Raw genomic sequence first — 7,146 nt, 5'->3', positions numbered from 1 at the left:
ACACGTTACAAACAGAGCTGCCCTGGGGTCCAGCAACCACACTACTGGGCATTTACCCAAAGCATATGAAAACAATAACTCAAAAGCGTACACGCACCCCTGTGTTGCTTGCAACATTATTTACAAGACACAATACGGAAGCAACACAAGTGTCTGTGGATAAAATGATAAATGAGATGACAGGTGTGTACACACACGCACGCATGCACACACACACAGACAGACACAGGAATATTACTCAGCCAGAAAAAGAGTGAAACCTTGCCATTTGCAGGCACACGGATGGATGTAGAGAGGAGTATCCCAAGTGAAATTAGTCAGTCAGAGAAAGACAGTACCATAGGACGTCACTCTTGTGTAGAATTGAAGAAACAAACATATATAAATGAAGGAGAAAAAAGAGACAGACCAAAATACAGATTCTTAACAACAGAGAACAAAGCGACGGTCAGCAGCCGGGCGGCGGCGGGAGGGACGGGCGAGGCGGATGAAGAGGCCTGAGAGCATCTGTCCCTCGGTGAGCCCCGAGTGACGCGGAGAGCTACCGACCCACGCGACTGCACCCCTGAAACTCATACAACACCGCACGCTAACTCGCTGGAATTAGAATAAACAATTAAAAAGATGTTTCTTTCAATAACCTATTCGGAAAAGCTTTGGTACACAACGTTCATATGCCCGACTTGGGAGCATTTCCGCGACAATATTCATTCACTCTCAGCCTGGAATTCAAATTTCACTGAATTCTTCTATTTTCCCTATTATCCCTATTATTTCCCTTCTATCTTCCCTATTAGTATTTCCCTATTATCCCAGGCCACAGGAGCCACGGTCCCTTCCGTCCAGGATCAGCACCTATGCACTCAAGAGAGTATAAGCAGAGATAGAAGCCACGGCATAATCCAGAAAGCTAGTACTGTTTCTGTTCTAGGATGCGGTGGTCACAGAGTGAGGGACAGGTTTCAGAGCAGGTTTGTTCCCTCTCCTGGATCACTAATTCAGTGGTCGTTCCCTGGATGCATCTGGCTAACAGGTTCCCTGAGGACGAGCTTTCAAGCACATCCATGGAAACACAAAGGTGGGTGGGCTCAGTGCGGGATAGGAAGCGGGTTAAGCACAGACAAGGGTACGATCCCTCCCCTGATCCACGAACTGCCATGGGTGCGGGTATGGGAGACAGAAGCAACGGGAAACCACCAAGCTCACCAGCTGAATGCAGGAGGCACAAGTCAAGAGATCTCCAGATGTGGGGTGTGGAGGTCGCTCTGAGCTGCCTCTGGGAGGGAGAGGCAGAAGGCATGAGAAAGAGGAACTGCCTGCACCGCTCATGCCAGCTGCCCACCACTCCTGACACAGCCCGGGCTCAGGAGTGTCTGTTTCAGGTCCCTCTGGCTACGGGACTCGGGGACATGCTGAGGGAGGTGGCAGTGAAGGCTCCCCTCCCAGGCCATCGCCTCTTTGAGCAGACAGCCCTGCAGGACAGCTGAAAACCCACTGAGAAGTTCGAAAGACAAGCCATGGATGAACGAAGGCATGCAGACACAGAAAACAATATTGTTATTAAGGTCAGAGCTGTCATCTCAGGAACTGGGGACAGCTTCCCAAAACAGGACTGAGAGGCGGGCAGGCCAGGCTGAAAAGGGAGACGTGGCTCTCCTGATTGGGGACCTGCAGCCTCCTTCCAGGCAGGACATCGTCCTCACCTCACAGGGGACCGATGGAAGTGTTCCATTAGGGGTCTGGCAGTGTTGCCTCTTGAGAAGGCTACCCTGGCATCGGGTTGCACAGGGCAGAGGATGAGGGCAACTTGGGGGGAAGGCAACACCCTGGGGGGCCATGGGGCAAGAGCAGAGGCTCATGATCATGAAGATGATGAGAAGCAGGAGGTGGCAGCATGGGAGCCCCTGGCAGGAAAGTGCCACAGGCACAGTGCCCACAGCTACAGTGACTGGGTGCCTTCTGTGCCAGGCATGGCTCACGTCAGTGGACTCCAGTTTAATGCTGACCACAACCCTAGGGAGTGTGCACCACCGTCCTCCTCCCCCCGTGCTGCTGCCAGGATCCACAGTCACCAGATCCCGACAGTCTTCATGGAAACTGAGCAGTGGCTCCCACCACACACGGTCCCTCTGGTGGTGGTCTAGTGTGACCCTCGTGCCTGGCCAGAGACTGCTGTCTACCTGTCTCCACACAACTCAACACAGGCAGGTGTCCCTCAGTTCCACAGGTTCTCAAGAGACAGATCCACAGGCCCCAATTCCCCACCCACCACCAACCCCCAGTGGGCCACTCAGGACCTCGACTATTGTCATGAAACCTACCATGCCCTGTTTCTGTCACTTATGAGAAAAGTCGGGTTCTGATACCCTAATTTGCTGACTTGGGGTTCATGCCATGAACCCACATGGCACCTTTCTATTAGAGAAGGCCACCCTCCACCTCCTAGAAAATGTATCTAAGGAAGTACAAGTCCATCAGGGCTACAGTGTTAGGACACAGCCTGCATGGTAGTAATCAGTAATCTAACAAGAGCTAACCACCCCTGCCCCAGTCTCACAAACCCTGTCCCCATAGACGTCATGGTCTGCCCTCAGAAAATACACCAGCAAAGTAACCTTTAAACTGAAAGCTCCCTTCATGCTCTAGTTCAAATCTTGTCCAACCACAAGAGTATGAAAGTAGAAATCACAAGAAGTACAAGTCACAAGAAGAAAATGGGACAGTCAGAAATATGTGGAAATTCAACAACATGCTAGTGAACAACCAATAGCCAAATAAGAAATCCAAAGAAAATATGAAAGTACTATGAGACAAATGAAAAAGAGAATCTATGAAAAGTTATGGGGTGCAGCCAAAGTAGCTCTAAGGGGGAAGTTCAGAGAAATTCAGTTCCTCATCAACCCACCTGAACACTCTCCAATAAGCAACCGGATATACATGGGAAAGAAGTAGAAAAACAAACAAACTAACAAAGCCCCAAATCCGTAAATAGAACGAAATAACAAAATGGACATTGGAAATAAATCCAGTGGAGACTAAGAAGACTAAAGATCAACGAAAATATGAGCTGCCTTTAGTGGAAAGATAAACCAAACTGACAAACTTTTAGCTAGACTCACCAAGAAAGAGAGAGGGCTCCAATACAATCAGGAAAGAAAGATAATTGGTTCTTGTCTCAAATCAAAATCCTAGAGGAGAACACAGACAACAACCTCTTTGACCTTGGGCACTGCAATCTCTTTCAAGACACGTCTCTAAAAGCCAGGAAAACAAAAGCAAAAATGAACTTTGGGACTTCATCAAGATAAAAAGCTTCTGCACAACAAAGGAAACAATTAACAAAACTACAAGGCAACCTACAGAGTGCGAGAAGATATTTGCGAATGACATGACAGATAAAGTCTGGTATCCGAGATCTACAAAGAGCTGCTCAAACCCAACACCCAAGAAATAAGAATCCACTCAGTAAATGGGCAGAGGACAGGAAGAGACACTAAATGGCACATTTAGTGTCATAAATGGCAAACAGACCGTGAAAAAATGCTCCACATCACTTGTCATCAGGGAATCCAAAACCACAATGAGATACCACCTTCTAGCAGTCAGAATGACTAAAATTAACAAAAGAGGAAACAAGTTTTGGAGAGGATGAAGAGAAAGAGGAGTCCTCTTAGACTCTTGGTGGGAAAGCAAGCTGATGCAGTCACTTTGGAAAACAGCATGGAGGTTCCTCAGAAAGTTAAAAATAGAGCTGCCCTACAACCCAGCAACTGCATTCCTGGGTAATTGTAATTACCCCAAAGATACAGATGCAGTGAAAAGAAGGGTCACATGCTCCCCAAGTTCATAGCGGCAATGTCCACAAGAGCCACACTGTGGAAGGAGCTGACAGATCCTTCAAGAGGAGAATGCACAAAGAAGATGTGGTACATACATACCATAAAATAGTCTTCAGCCATCAAAAGGGATGAATGCCCACCATTTGCATCGACATGGATGGAACTAGAGAGGGTTATGCTGAGTGAAATCAGTCAAGCAGAGAAGACAATAATCATACTGTGTCACTCATGTGGAGCACAAGGAACAGTGTGGAGGAGCACAGGGGAAGGGAGAGAAAACTGAATGGGAAGAAGTCAGAGAGGGAGACAGACCATGAGAGACTCTTAATCATAGGAACAAACGGGAGGAGAGTTATAGGTTGCGCGGTGGGGTGCTGGGTGCTGGGTATTAAGGAGGGGACACGTGGTGATGAACCCTGGGTGTTACATGCAACTAATGAATCACTGACCATTACATCAAAAACTACCTTAGCTAACTGAATTTAAATTTAAAATGTGAAAAACTTTAAAAAAAATAAAGAACCATGAGCTATTACAAGGAATATCACAAAAATACAAAAGATCGTTAGAGAGTACTGTGAGCAAGTAGAGGCCAACACCTTGGACAACATAGAAGAAATGGTAAGTTCCTAACAACAACCTAGAATGAACCATGAAGGGAAAAAAAAAAATCTGAAGAGACTGATCACTAGTGAAAAGACTGATTCAATAATTAAGTCCTCCCAGGAAACAAATGCCCAAGGACAGACATTTTCACTGAGGAGTTCAACCAGACAGTACAAGAAGAATTAATATCAACCTTTCCCAAACTGTGTTTAAAAAAGGAGAGAAGGGCATACATCCAAACTCATTCATGAAGGCAGCACTACCCTGCTACCAAAACAAGACAAGGACGCCACGAGAAAAGGAAAGGCCACTATCCCCCATGAACAGAGATGCAAAACTCCTCACCAAGTTATCGGCAACATCAATTCAACAATCAGCAGAATCACACAACATGACCCAGTGGGATTTATTGCAGGGACACAGGGATGACTCCGCACCTGCACATCCACCAATAGCATGCATCACCTTAACAAAATAAAAGATAAAAATCCTAGGACTGTTACAATAGAGCAGAAAGAACATTTGACACAATTCAATATGCATTTATGATAGAGACTCTAAACCATCCGGGTACTGAGGGAACAAACCTCCACCAAACAAAGGCCTATATGAAAAGCCCACAACTGACGCTATACTCGATGGTAAAATGCTGAAAACTTTCCCACTACCAGCAAGAACAAGATAAAGATGCCCACTCTTACAACTTTCATTCATCGTTGTACTGAAAGCCCTAGCCAAACCATTTAGACAAAAAACAAAACAAAACAAAAATATGAAATCTAAATAGGAAAAGAAAATGGTTACTATTTGCAGATGACATGATACCATATACAGAAATCCCTGAAGAGTACACACACACACACACAACCCTGATAGAATAAGCAAATTCTATAAAGCTGCAGGATAAAAAGTTAATATACAGAGACATGTTGTTTTTCTTTCTTTAAAAGAATGCATTTATTTGTCACAGAGAGACAGAGAGAGAGCATAAGCAGGGGGACCAGCAGAGAGTCAGGGAAAAGCAGACTCCTTGCTGAGCAGGGAGCCCGATGCCAGATCATTCCCAGAACCTCAGGATCATGACCTGACCTGAAGGCAAACACTTGACCGACTGAGCCACCAAAATGCCCCAACTTGAATTTCTATACTCATGCCCAACTTTCGCAAAGAGAAATTAAGAAAGCAATGCCATTGACAATTGCATCAAGCAAAAAAATAACCTAGGAATACAAGTAACCGAGAATGAGGAAGACCTGCTATACTGAACACATGGTGGAAAAGGAAGGAAAAATATGTGCGTGTTGGTGGGTGAATGTATGGGCCAAAGGTTTGGAAGACAACACAAATAAATGCAAGCATACGCCATGCTCATTAACTGGAAGAGTTAATAACAGTCACATGTGCACCGTATCGAAAGCAATCAACACTTGGGATGAAATCCCTACCTGAATTCCGACGGCATTATTCAGAGAAATAGAAGACAGTCCTAAAATTCGTATGAAATCACAAAAGACCCCGAACACCCAAAGCACTCTGGAGAAAGAAGGAGAGAGAGAGAGTCCGAGACGGCGGAGGAGTAGCAGACCTTCATTTCATCCGGCACAAGGAATTTAGCTAGATAGCCATCAAACCATTCTGAACACCTGCAAATTCGAGCAGAGAGCCTATAAAAGAATACCAGCAACTCTACAAACGGAAAAGCAACCACTTTCCACAAGGTAGGACGTACAGCGGGGTCTAAGCTGATAGTTGGGAAGATAAACCCTGCGGGGAGGAGCCTCTGTCCGCCGGCTACTGCCAAGCAGAACACAAAATCGGGGCTTTTAGAAGTCTGCTCTGGTGAGGATGTCGCTCTGGCGGCTGGGCAGAGATGGAACCCACAATGGGACAGTGTGGTCTCAGGACCCTCGGGGTCCCACGAAGACCAGGGGCGCTTGAGGGCAGCAGAGCTCCCAGGTATCAGAGCAGGGAAGCCAGCTGCAAAGAGTGAGCCCAGGAGCAGGCTCTAAGCTGGAGGCTGCCGTCAACTGTGATCCATGGCACAGTCTGGCCACTGCTCTGTGAGAAGCGGTCCAAGAAGTGGCACACCTGGGGAGAGACCCCGCCCCAGGAGGAGTGGTGCCTGAGCATGCAGCAGGCGTCTGCTGGCTTTGAGACTCCAAACAGGGTCGTGTGCCAGAGACAGGAACGCTTGGTCTCAGGTCCAGTGAGCATGGAGTGTGGACAGAGACCAGGGAGTCACAAAGATTTGACCGCTTTTCTGTGAGGGCGCACTGAGGAGTGGGGCCCGAGCTCTCAGTTCCAGGGCGAGAGATTGGGAAGCTGCCATGTTCACTCTCATCCCAAAAGACTGGGATCATCCCCTGCATATTTGCAGACCAAAATGCTTTGAAAATGGAACTCGATCACAAGAGGAGAGGTGGAAACAACTCAAATACATGCAGGCCAGAGAGCATTCTGAAAGAATGAATGGGTCAACCAGTCAATTCATAATGAATTTTTAAAATTCATGGAAACACAGGAGAATGAAAACACAACTGTTCAGTATCTTTGGGATGCAGCAAAAGCAGTCCTAGGAAGGAAGTATATCACACTACAAGCATTTCTCAAGAACCAAGCAAGGTTTCAAATACACAACCTAACCCTACACCTAAAGGAGCTGGAGGAAGAGCAGCATAGAAAGCCTAAACCCAGAAGGAGA

This window comes from Mustela putorius, unplaced genomic scaffold, assembly GCF_011764305.1.
Source record: "Mustela putorius furo isolate JIRA1106 unplaced genomic scaffold, ASM1176430v1.1 tig00537295_pilon_pilon_pilon, whole genome shotgun sequence".
NCBI classification, from domain to species: Eukaryota; Metazoa; Chordata; class Mammalia; order Carnivora; family Mustelidae; genus Mustela; species Mustela putorius.
This window is presented reverse-complemented; position numbering follows the sequence as displayed.